Consider the following 14,056-nt stretch of genomic DNA (forward strand, 5'->3'; position numbering starts at 1 on the left):
AAGGTCTTAGACCATCTTCAGGCCCTCAAATTTACTCCCACCAACAATTTGTGGATGATACATTGTTGATGGGGGAAAGCTCGGTCTCAGAGGCTAAATCTTTGAAGTGGCTTCTTTCTCTTTATGAAAAAGGTTCAGGTCAGAGGATTAGTATCAATAAAAGTTCCATATTTTTCTTGAACACCCCTATTCATAGAAAAATTAAGATTGCAAAGGTTCTCGAGTGTAAATTGGCCTCCCTCCCTGATACCTATTTAGGTCTCCCTCTCTGCCAGGGTCCGACTCCATATTCTTTTTGGTCTAATTTGATTGATAGATTCCAGAACAAACTTGCAGGCTGAAAGGGTTCCTTACTGAGCCAAGCAGGTAAGCTTCAATTGATTAGAGCTTCTTTGCAGAATCTCATAGTTTATGCCATGAGTCTTTGTAAAATCCCTACCAAATTTGTTGATCGAAGGGAAAAGATCCAGAAGAATTTCTTGTAGACAGGTACTGAATCTAAAAACTGCCTTCATCTCATTGCTTGGGACCAAGTCTGCATGCCAAAGAAACTTGGTGGGCTTGCCATTATACATATCTATGATTTTAGTATTGCTCTGTTGGCCAAACAACTGTGGAGAGAGAATGGACTACTATTATTGTTAATAAGTACCTTTGTTTGTCCGGAACTCCTCAAAATATTCTTGAAGGTCTCTGCATGGCCTAGAATGCATCTAGCCTTTGGTCAAGTTTTCTCAATACCAGATCCCTCATTTGTAAAGGTTCAAAGTGGTACCTTGGTAATGGTCAAAACATTCATTTCTGGGAAGATTAGTGGGTTGGATATGTCCCTTAATTGATTGTAGTTGGGCAATTCCTTTTATGGAGCAGTGTAAAGATCAGATTGGCTTATGGGTTGCTGATTAAATTTGAGATGGTAGTTGGATTGACATTTCTAGCTTGGATCTGTTGCTCCTCCCTCTCAAAAAATGGCTCTCTTTTATCCGCATTCCTTCTATTCCTATTGAAGATTCTCTAGTCTAGGTGAAATCTTCATCTAGTGGTTTTTCTATTTCGTAGACCTTTTCTCTACTCTCTAGATCCTTTTATTTGGCCCCGTTTTGGTCTTGCCTTTGGAATAAGTTCCTGATCCCCAAAATTAACTTTTTTTTTTGGTTGTTTATGCAAAATAAAGTGCTTTCCATTGATAGTCTATGCAGAAGGGGGATGTCGTTGCCTAATAATTGCTTTCTTTGTAAGGAAGTAGCTGAGGATAGTGCTCATCTTTTATTACATTGCTCCTTTAGTCAGGAGATCTAGGCCCACTTATTTGACATTTATGGTATTAGTTGGTGCTTCCCCTTTAGTCTACAGACTACTGGATCCAATGGTCATGCCCCTTGTAAAATCAAGCTCTTAAGTTTCTATGGAATTTTATGCTTCCTCGTGTGGCCTAGGGCACTTGGAAGAAAAGAAATAACCACATTTTTAGAGACAGAGATTCTAAGACTGTAGTGGTTTCTCTCTGTATTCAATCTTCTATTAAATAAAATTTCATTGTGTCTTTCTCCTCCTGAAAGTATAACCTGGCTATTATCTCTTCAAAAATGGACTGGGATATCATCAACAGATGACACATTGACTGGGATATTTCGAGACCTGTACTATCAAAATGAAACACATAAGACCCAACATTTCTTGGATTGCTCCGCCCAGGGGGTGGATCAAGAAAAATGTTGATGGTGCGGCCAAAGGTAATCTTGGGTTGGTAGGTTGTGGTGGAGTTGCGCGTGACTACAATGGTAGGCTTGTCTCGACAGTGGCACTCCCACTGGGCACTCAGAACAACCATTTTGCTAAGGCGTATGTAGTTTACATTGGGCTTAAAATGTCTAGGCACAGAATATTTAAGAAGGTATGGATGGAGAGTGATTCGTTAAGAATAATTAATTATTTGAAAAAAAAATCTCCTCCTAGCTGGACGATTAACCATTTAATGTAGGAGAGTTTTGAAATGATGACCAAATTTAAGGCTATTAAAATCTCGCATATTTTGAAGGAGGGTAACAGGCCTGCTGACCAAGTGGAAAATCTCGGTGTGGCTAGAGATGATAAAAAGTGGTGGCACGAAGGGGATTCTTTCCCATTCCAGTTGTGTGAGTTCGCAAGGAAGGACACCAAAAATATCTCTCTACTTGAGCATTAATGATGACATATCACATGTGTAGGACTTTTCATAGAAAGAAGTGAAGGCGAGTTTCCAGATTATTCATGTGGTTTTGTTTGTTTTGTGCCTATCTGAAGCCTAGTTTTGGTGTCGTTGAAAAGACTTATAGAGGAAATAACCTAATGGGGGGAGACAAGAACAGAGTGGAGCTATCCTCGTGTGAGATTTGTGAGAAAAATGAGGAGGTCTAGAGGAAATTCATAGATGGGGGAATGGAGAGCATTGTTTAAAAATTTCATGGACAGAACCATAAGCTCACGAATTTGTTTGTGAGCAATTGGGATAATGGGGTGCTATGTGTGTATGGGGTAGAGTTTAGAATTGATGAACCCTTTATTGCTGAGATATATGGGCTCGGTATGGAGGGTAGGAAATTTTTCAGGGAAAGGAACAATTCGAAAGAAACCCTCTCAGTTAGAGTGAAAGAAGAAGGGTTAAGAAGAACCCAAATGGCGGTTACAATATATTAGACCTTTAGAGTCTCTAGAAGGACATGGCGGAGTTCATAATGAGGTACATAACCCTTGATGGCTGCTTTTCTAGTATTTTTTCTTACCATTTCACGATTCTGAATCATTTATGACAAAAGAATTTCCATTATATTTTATTTGTTATCTTCTTTTGAGCTATCTATTAGTAAGCATTTTAAGAATTAAGATAATTTGGTTATGCATGAGGAATTAATAGTCCTAATTATTGAGTATGCTAAAGCCCACGAGGTTAAACCATCCCCTGCTATGAAAAACTCTAAGTCTTTAGCAAGCCTGGAGGTGCAATTTCTAGATAATTTTCTTATTAAGTTGATGTAATTGGAATTATGTAACTTGTCTAAGGTAGAACAATTATATTGCAGAATGCTGAATTGGTCCAATAGAAGCTTATGGAACATCCTCATGAGGATTAAGACTTGAAGTTACCTCATCTCAGTGAGTTCTTAATAATTACAACTCATATAAAATTATATAATAATGATATAATGACGATCATTTTATAGATTATTAGTAAAAGATTTCGTTGGTTGGGTGGTACCAGAAGCCCTTCTTTTGATAAGAGGGATCAAAGTTTAAAAGTTATCGATAAGGTGAAGATCATTTGTTATTTTTCTTGATCTCAAGTGTAATAATTTAATTCTCTGAATGTTCCAATGATTCTTTACCAAAAAAAAAAAAAAACATCATGCATAAAATGTTAAGGCATCCATGTTAACTATTGTTTCCTTGATTTTAAATGAAGATGATGATATCTCTAAGCAAGTATAATTTTATTTTTTGGCCATTTTTAGAAAGGAACAAGATGTCTCACATATAGCTCAAGAGTTCCCAAAACAAATAGTAGAGTAGAAAATTGAGAAGCTTAAAAACCAGTTGACTAAAGAGGAAATGATTTCTTTTGGTTTATAGGATACAAGACCCCACAAAAATAGATAGAAGAAAAAAGAGAAGTGATGTTTCACATGAGAAGAGGCTTGGATACTCAATCACATATGTGGTCCAATCGATAAATAAAATGAAATGCTACATTAAAAATTGAAGCTAGAAATATTGCAATAGTTGATGAATTTTATTTTGACCAAGGGATTATTCTAACTTGTGAGCCTAACCTATGTAAAGATTATGACATTAAGGTGGCTGATTTGGAGGACCAATTAGAAAATTCTTTTCAAGATGCTAGTTTTGAGACACATAGTCTGGAGAATTAGTTGAAGCTCAGTGAGGATATAATTGTGATATCATTATTCTATTTTCATGACACTCACAAGATCATGGAAGTCCTCTATTTGAAGGACCTAATTTAGAGAAGACATATGGGGATGGAAGGTAAATTTAATCTTGCAAATTTATGAATGGTAAAAGAAGCTTTATGGTAAATCAAATATGGTTACAATTAGTTTTAGATAGAGATGAAATCATAAAAATTACTGAATTTTTTGCTAATGCATTGTGTTAGTCCTCCCTTCTTTTCTTTTGATTTTCAATTCAAAAGTCGTCCTCTAATTTTTATTTTTATTTTCCTTTTCGGTTGTGTGTTTCCTTCCTTTGAACTCAAGTGATTCAACCTTGCCTTAGTTAAAAGTTCAAGTTCAATTCCCACTTTAAAGTTAGTTGTCTTCAAGGCTTTGTTTCATGGTAAAGGTGAGCACTTTGTTGAAAGTTCATGTTGAACTTGAACCTTTGAAGCTTTTGGTTCAAGGTTTAAGGTTCAAAGTTGGTTGTGCGTCAATTATATATTTTCTCGTTCGTTGTCTTTTATTTTTATGCCGTGAAGACTGTTTTATGTTTTGTTCTATGTTTTTCCTCAAAGTTGAACTTGAAACTTTGAACCTTTGGGCTCTTGGTTCAAGGTTCAAAGTTCAAAATTCATAGTCTGATGCTTCACTTAGAAGTGGTGCACATCTCATGGAGGGAAAATGACGGTGGAAAAGGGAATGTTCTGAGTATTTTGAGATGTTAGTTTCTAATTATGGCAAATAATCATGGTAATTCATGTGACATGTAATGGAGTTACTCAAAATTAAATGCATGTCGTATATCCACCAAATCAGGTGTCAATTCACACGAGCTTACTTAATTAGTACAACTAGCTAGGATTTGAGTAAGATTTTATTCATTTTTGTTGTAAAAGCTAGAAATATTTCTAGTACTTTCTCAGTAGTCGTGAAAGCGAAGGAGGTCAGAGGTATTGTATCTACACTTAGAAGGTTTCGGGAATTTACTGTCAGGATCAAGTTAGTTTCAATTGTTTCTTCTTCTACTGTAATTTCTTGCTCAGAAGCTAGTTATTGTTCATTTCCTTTGTTGTAATAGTGGAATTCATTTTATTCCCAAAGTTGTTTGATAAGTATGAGAGGGGCCATCATGAGGCCATCTCTGCCAAAATTGGGTCATACTTCCTATTTGATTAGCTCACTAGTGGAGATGGGTGACATGTCACTAGCACAAGCAGACCTCACAGAATTCCTAGAAAGAGCTAAGAATCCAGCTCAAAATTCCTTGATGGAGAAAATTGTAAGAAGTGGTCTGATTGAAGTTGCTGCATTTCCTTTTGTGGCACCATTCCCGAAGCTAGTTTTAGAATGCATGAACTGATATGATGTAGAACAAAGGTGTATTAGGGCTATCAATGGAGAGGTGTTGTTGAAAATTGATAGGGAGACTGTAATGGCAGCCATGAGAATTCCTCATAAGGAGTCATGCGAAGACTAGACCATTGGTACTTCATACTCTTTCTTATTTGAGAAGAAGAGCACCTACAGAAGCGTAATTCCTAGAAACTAGTTGTTAAAAATCCAAAAAGGATGTTCTAGGTTGCCGAGGCCACTCACCAAAGAATACTTAATAACAGAAGTGCGAGATATTGTTATTCTGTTGAACAGATTGAAGGTAATTGCTCGTGACTTTTATTGGGAAGACTGGATGTATTCCCACATTCAAGTTATGTTGAATGGAAGCGCTTATCTAGATTGGGGACAAGATACTGCAAAGAGATTACATGAGGGCTTAAACAAATTTGCAAGGATGATTGGTTTTTATATGTTCTTGAAACTATTTTATATGCTCGCCTACACTGAAGACTGGAATGGCTTATACCATGAACCCTGGGTTGATGGGATAAGGGTTTATGAATACTATCCTCATCTACAGCAGTAGAGATATGTTGAAAACTTCATGAGGTAGAATGATATTTTTGCAGGTAGATTGGTTCATGAATTGCAGGGTAACATAAACAAAAGATTATCAACAGAAGCAATGGAATTTGAAGGTATCTATGGTAGTTTCTTCATTGAGTTTTCTCATTTCACTTATTTTAGAGTTGGCGGCTTTAAGGGTGAACCTTTCAAGTCACCCAGGTATGCTCTGGATAGTTATATTTTGATTGAAGTCAGTTAACAGCTCACCTACATTGATGAGAGAAATGAAGGGAAGTCTGGAGTTGTCTTTCTAGTAGAGCTGGGATATTATAGTTCTAGATTTGTTTCAGTTGCCTTAAATCTTGAACTTGAATTCAAGAAGTTCAATTTGCAGTTATATGTCGCTAGACGCAAATTTGATAGCCGAATGTTTTCCATAAAAAACTTGAATGTTGATATCAATTTTCTTCATGAACCTTAGGTGGAAGACTATTGGGAGAACTGTAATGATGAGTTTGAAGTCAGAAAGAGATTGTGGTCAAGGTTCACAGTTCAACAGATTGTGATGATGGGTCTATCCATGAATGTCTCTGATGTACAAGAGGATGAGGGAGAAGAAGTTGTTGAACATGAGTTCAATGAGAAGATACAGGGGCAGCCTATTCCAGAAGTTGATTGGGATAGAAAAGGAGATGACAACATTCAAGCTAGAACCTTCAATGTTATTAGACGGACAGAAAGATGGCTAAAGGACTGTTGTTTTTGACACCAGCCCATTTTTGTACCTAAGAGTAGAAAATTTGGTCGAACTTGTACAACTTCACAAGTATCTTTTCCCTCTTCTAACATTGCTATTGATGTTGCGGGTAATGAAAAATAGAAGACCGAGAAAATCAAAACTGCAAACTTAGGAGAATCTTCTCTGAGTTCCTCCCCTACTCGTGTCACAAGATCCCGTAGCAAGAAGAATGGTCAGAAACTCCCTACAAATTGGCTTGTAGTAGATTTGGACTCTGAAGAAGAAATTCAAGGGATGATGGATGCCCAGATGCAGGACAAGCTCATTGTTGGTGCTACTGATAAGGGAAAGGAAACTCAAGAAGTTGAGGATTCTGTAAACACCATGGATGTTGTCATCACTAACCAGCAATCACCTCCACCCAACGAAACATCTAATGTCCCCAAATGGTTAAATTACTTCACTTAGCAAGAAAAGAAATGTGATTCCAATATATATTTCAATGGAAGATATGTTCAATAAATGTTTGGGGAGAACGTCAAAGTCAAAGAGACTTAAAACTAAAGCAATAATAGATGTGGATGCTCAAACAGGGTATTGCATTACAGAAGTAGCTCAAACCTCAATGGATAAAGATGTTGAGACCATCACTGAAAAATGCTTTGTTATTAAGATTGATTTAGGGGTGACCTCTCGAGCTATGGACGCTAAAAACCTGGAGACCTCCACCAAGAGAATTCTGACCAGAACTTGGAAGGACTAAAAGGATAAAAATGAAATGAAATACATTATAATGCAGATGGCCTAGTACATCAATACCATACAAGATCCCAATCCACAGTCGCTTTCCCAAGTACCTTTGTCATTTGATCCAAAGTCACCAATGAACCATAAATTGCTTGATCAAGTTCAGAGAAGTCTAATGGTAGAAGACATCTTTAGTGAGTGGCTAGAATCAATTGCTCAGCAAGGTACAAGCTACATCTTTGAACTAATTAGGGTATTTGAAAGTGCAGAGTCTATGGGAAAGGGATTGGAAACAGAAATAATCACCTAGGAAAAAGAGAAAAGAAAATGGGTAGCTATGCTGAAACAAATGAGAGATACTCAAAGGTATGGAGTCATGAACTTCCTAGAAGAAAAACCAGTGCATGGTCGAGACGAAAATGTACTTTTTGTATGTAAAGAAAATATTGAATGGAGGAGCTCAATTATTGAACAGGGGCATGAAGAATCAATCAAACTTTTGAAGGAATTAAAAGAACTGATTAATATTATCTAGAAAGATATTAATTTGCATAGATATTCAACTCCTGAAAGATGATAGGCAGACGCTTGAAGATTCAGCTAATATGATTCAAGCCTTCAAGGATCAAGATCAACAAATCCAGGAAGCAAAATCCTTAACAATAGAAGATTTTTCGAAAATTGTACAATTTGAATCCATGCTAGTTGCTATCTTTGATCATCTCGAGACACATAAGGGCAAAGTTGTGTAGGTGAGAAAGAAGGAGGAGGTCTAGAAGCTGTGAATACTTCATATTGGTCTTCCACATTATCAGTTTATCCTCAACTTCTCTACAGCTCATTTAGAATGGTGTAATATCTGTAGCACTCCTTCCCCTCAAGAGAAACGGGTGGAGACCACGTTGTCTACAGGAAATTGATCAAATAGTCGTTGCTCACAGCTTATGTCGCTTTTCTTGTTTAGTAGTTGCTTTTTAGTTATAGGGATAGACTTCTTTGACTCTCAGGGAGAGTTAATCTTTTTGCTCTGGTTTTAATTGTAACAAACTATCATAACCTTGTGGCTAGATATACTTGGTTATAAGCCTTGTAAAAGGTTCGAGAATTTTTGGGTTAAGATAGGAAATAAGCTATATATTTTTGTAGTGCTATGTATTCTGGAGGAAAGACAATTTGATCTGTGAAAGAAATTGCAGCATTTTTCATCTTATAAATCTGTGCATTTATGAATTGAAGTGTAAATATTTGTGAAGATTTCATTCAATTGCGGAATTTTTCATCTTTCTAATACAGAGTATGTGAATGTGAAAAAAGAAAATCTTTTGAAATGGGTTGATAGTTGAACTTGTGGGTTTACCACAAGAAAGGGAGTACTATTGCACGGTCTATATTTGATGAGGTGCATACCATTTTGATTGAATATACAAGTATCATCAAGTGTACTCTTAATGGGGCCCACACAAAATCATTGTAGCACAACATCAACATGGTGAATTCACTATTTGGGTTGGTATCTATGCACGAGATGGAGTAAGCATGCCTCAAGATGTTGTAGAACTAAAAAGAAATAATACATGATTAAATTCCACATTATTAAAACTTTCTCATTATGTCAAACCATGGCTAATTTCAATGCCAAACGTTAGGTGCGATTCTAATGTATTTATAAACCACCAAAAGATTAAATAAATCTTATGCCTCAAACAAAAGCCTTAGACTTACAATATAATCAAATCATGTATTTAGAACTTCACAAGCTCTTGCCAAGGTATTAACAATATTTCATATGCTCAAATTAAATTTTAAAGCTTTTTAGTCATCTTTGGACTTTATGAATCGATTCATTCATATTAAAAGTATCTTTAAGAATCTTTAAGAATCTTTTAAAATGAGATAAATTTTGTCTCGCTAACAGAATCATTTGTCTCTTAAAAAGACTTCATAAATTTATCAAACTTGTCTGCAACCCCACTATGAAATCTCTAACAAACCATTGAAAATATGAGATCAATCCAATGCAACTGTGAATCCTAAATGAATCTGTGTCAAGAATGAAACTAGGTTTTCATCTAATTCCTCCAAACCTGAGGGTTTCCATCCTACGGCTTCTCAACTAAAATCCAAAGCTTTTGGAGCTATACTAGAGAAATAATAAACTAAGTGTGATGCTAAAAATGTGGTTAGTATAAAGGCATACACATATAATGTGACAATAGAAGCATAATTGAAAAGCTTAATTGAAAATTTAAACCAAAGATGCAAACCATAAGCCTTCCTTGAAATGTCCCATTTTCCTCTATTCTTGAGGACCTTGAAGGTGTTGGATTGACGGGCTCTCAGCAGAGCAATGACCTCCAAAGTGACAACTCAAGAGTTGAGTAGCTAATTGATCATGATTGACAAAGGAGATGATATGAAATGCATGATTTAAGAACCTAGATGAACATGCTATGATAAATCCAAAGCTAATTACTAGATAATTGAAATGCAAATTGCCTATAGTAATGATGCCTAAATTGATATGAGATGGGATCCTTATTGTTCCAAAATGAGGGGTATTTATAGGAATTCCAAGGCCAAAGCTAAGGTGGCAGGAATCGACGGTCCAGATTTGATCTGAAGATATCAAGGGCCAAGATTGAGGAAGTTGGAGAAGAGGTTGGAGGAAGGGACACTTGTCATCTCTGTCGTGACAAGTGTCAAGGAGCCTTGCTCATGAGAGGGCAAGTGTCCAAGGGAGGAGACATGTGGCAAAAGTTCCATGTGTCTCAAGGAGAGAATATCCACACCATGAGAGGTTAGGATAAGGAGGTTAGAAATGTGCAAGATAGGATAGGTTTAGTTAGACCCAAGATTAGATTGAATGGGTTAAGTTAGGGGATGGTTAGGTTGGGTGGTTAAAGTTAGGAGCCATGTGCTCATATGAATTTAGAAATTCAAATAATTAGAAAATGGTAATTAATCTCAACAAACTTGAGTTTGTTAATCTTAATTATGGATTAGAAGAATTGATTAGTATGGGGAGACATTAATTAATTGAAAATTAATTAATCAAAGGGGGATGTGAGATGAACTATATGAATAAATCATTTAGATTTATATACTAGTAGATGAATAGAAAAATTAATTAAATTGCTTGTGAATTCAATTAATTGGGAAGGGGAATTAATCAAATAACTACGTATTTAATTAACTATCTTCAAACCATTTTTAGGTGTATACACTAAGAATACCCCATAGAGACTCAAATTGTCTTTTTATAACTCACCAAAGGAGCTTCTAGAAACCCTTCTAAAATTCTCTTACCTTTTAATATTTGTCTTTTTTTAATGGGAAATAATAAAGCGAACCTTTAATTTGACGTGTTTTTTATAGTCTTATTAGATAATTAAATTAAGTTGTTATTAAATTTATTTAATTTTGACAACTTAAATTTTTACTATTTAATTAAATTTAAGGTCCAAATAAAGGGGACATTAAAAAAAGAAATCTTACGGAAAGGAGAATTGTAATGTCCCCATTTTCATGTTTACTAGCTTTGTAGTTGGCTCTAATATTATGGGTGTGTATCAACCATATCAGAGTAGTTGTTTGATGTTACCAAGAAGTTTGGATGGCCTACAGGACTTAGAGGGTACTTTTCGAGGTTATTTTTGACTTTCAATGTGCTCTCCAAGATTCGTGGAGACAGAATCTATCTATACTAAGTGTCTCGATTATGTTTCGTTATCATCAGCCAATTTTGATTTTAATGCATTTAAACCAGTTTTACAACTCGTGTGTAATGTTGAGCTATATTTAATTAATTTTACAAAGGTTGTATTCATTTAATTAAAATAATTTAATGGGCATATTGGTATAATATCTTGTTGGAGAGAGAATAGAAAGTTTAAATGTTGGATTTGCCTAGCCTTGTACCTAAGATGCCCAAAATAATTAAATACTTAAATAAATCACTTTTGGGGGGTTATAAGGATTAATTAGTCAATAGGCTAGACTTGTAAGAAATCTTGCATATGGTGAGCTTGACAATTTTGTCTCACGCTTGAAAATTGGTCATTACGTCTTCTTTCTGTTTGTAGACGTTTGAAACAACCAACTATTCATGCTGATGTTTGAAAGAAGCAATTGTTCTTGTCAATGTTTGAAACAAGCAACTTTTAAATAATTTTTGGGCAATATGGGCAAATTGCATAGTATCGGGTCGAAAACAGACCAACTCACCAACCTCTCACTTCTCACATCTACTCTCTTTTAAAATGAGATAAGTATTGTCTCGCTAACAGAATCATTGTTTCTCATCTAATCAATGTTAAAATAATTTACCCTAGACATGGTTTGTTAGTTGTTTGATCATGAAACATTTTTTATCTATGTACATGCATTTATGTTCTCAATTACATTCAATCCTTTCAAAAGATGTTTGCATTAATACATTCCTACTGCCACCACCTAGAAAAACTTTATAAACATTCATTCCATCAACATTTGCAAGAAAAAATAAGTTCGACAAGATTTGAGGTGACTGCTTGTTTTGAAGGTATTTACATCAATCTCTTCTATTCACTGCAATTTGTTTCTAGGTCTCTATAGATTAGTTTAAGACATTATTGTTGTCGCAATGCCATTGATTTCATTAAGCACTTCCTTTTGTTATAAAGTTTGAGTGAATAAAATTTTGTGAGTGGAGATGTTTTCTTAGAAAAAAATTGTGCAATGAGAATGACTATATTCATTGCAATCTCATTTGCATTGAAATTTATGCTAAATATTTTCACGTTATAAAGAGATTTAGGAGAATAATTTAAGATTTTGTGAACAATTTTGGCCAAAAAGTTTAACTAGCATTTCAACAATGTACATTCTTATTTTTCTTCTTCTTTTGGTTTGATTTTATGTATTTAGATGCATTTGATTAGGGTTTGTAATTTTTCCTTTAAAGTTGTAGTTTGGTATTTATTTAGATACAATACCAAAAAAAAAGTATGGTTTTAGGGGTTTGAAACCGTCACTGAAGCACCAGAAAAAATTTAAGTAAGAATAAAAGTAGTTGTAAGTGTAACATAGAAAAAAAAGATAATTGTGTAACAAAACAATGCAATAGAATGCTAAGACAATGCAACCTTGAGCCTTATTCTTTTTTCTTTTTTTTTATTTTTCTCTATTTTTTATGTCATATGGTTTCTTTGTAATGGGCTCAATGTTGGACCTCCATCCCTTTTTTTCCTTCAATCTCTCAAAGTATTCCAAACAGTGACATAATTCATCACAAGAAAGCTCATAGAAAGCACACAATTTGGCTAAACAATTTCTAAGAAGTCTACCAGAAATAGATCGTACATGTTTTCTATAATTAGATACTCATGATTCAAATTACTATTGGAATTGGATTGATCTATTAACAATTTTTTAGTATTAACATTTCTTGAGTTGAAAATTAAATTTAAAATGTAATCAGAATAAAAACATTACATCAAAAACTTTTCGCTTCACTTGTTTTTTATTAAGGAAAAACAGGTTTTGATGGGCCCTTGAAACCCATAACAACATAAGATCAAAAGATAGCCATTAAAGAACTACAAAAAAACAAGAGACAACAAACATAGAAAAGAAAGTTGACCAGCAAACAAAAGGCTAGAAACAGAAAGACAACAAACAGGACCAGTCAGAGAAAAAGCCAAGGCTAGGTAAAGTTCTTAAGCAGCTCGACAGCTTCCATCTCCAGTTGCTCCATGTTCTCAATAATCCACTTAATTTCCTCAATCTCCCTGCTTTGTCTTTTCTTTTTTTTGGTGCTCGTTCGAGTTCTTCTACCATGATCATATTGGCATTTGCATGAAGATTGTATTAATGATATGTTATGTTGTCATTGATGTCAATTAACCGGTAATGATATTATTGTAATATTGTTACTGTAACCAGTAGGAATAATTTATGGAGTGAGCCAGTAACCGGTGTAAACCTTATCTATTGATGTAACCGGTAAACCCTACCTATTGTTTTAGATAAACCCTAACCAATTAAGTCTGGTGAATCGGTTAGGTTGGTTTATGATCTGATGATGAGCTGTAATGATTATGACACGTATGATTATTGTATGAAAACAATTCCAAGAGATTTTGGCAAGTTGTTGTGACAGTTTTTATCTAGGGAATGAGTAAATCTATCGCGTGATGAGTTACTAAGTTTGATGAAGCGGTGATCAAGGAGCGATCAAGGTTTTCCTGATTGATGTGGAGAGATTTCTATAAAATCCAATGGTCATACTTGAACTGATTTTTTTGTGATCTCTATGAGAATTAGGTTTTTGTTATGTTACCAACTCGAATGATTTGTTTATAAGGTCGATGAAGTTGTTTAGTTTAATGAGTTGGAAAAGAGTGAGCATAGATCTGTTAAGTGTGTGGTTGCCGAACCGGATGATGTATCTGCAGTTTGAGTAAAGGCAGATAGGAGCATGAAATGGATCTGATCAAGCAAGTGTAGTGCTATTCAGACAGATCAGCAAACTCTTGTTGTTTTCTAACAATTACAGCAGAATTGAAATCCCCTAACCGGGTAAGCTCTAACAAGCTTGGTGTTATTCAAATCCTCTAACAAGGTGATCCATTAGATTGGATTTTCAAATCCTCTACCGAGCTTACTTCTTATAGGGTATTGCTTCTAACAAGGCATTTGTAGTCAATCCCTTAACCGGGTGATTCCTAACAGGATCAGTTCTTAACAGGACTTTTTG

This window comes from Cryptomeria japonica, chromosome 10 (assembly GCF_030272615.1).
Source record: "Cryptomeria japonica chromosome 10, Sugi_1.0, whole genome shotgun sequence".
In the NCBI taxonomy this organism is placed as follows: Eukaryota; Viridiplantae; Streptophyta; class Pinopsida; order Cupressales; family Cupressaceae; genus Cryptomeria; species Cryptomeria japonica.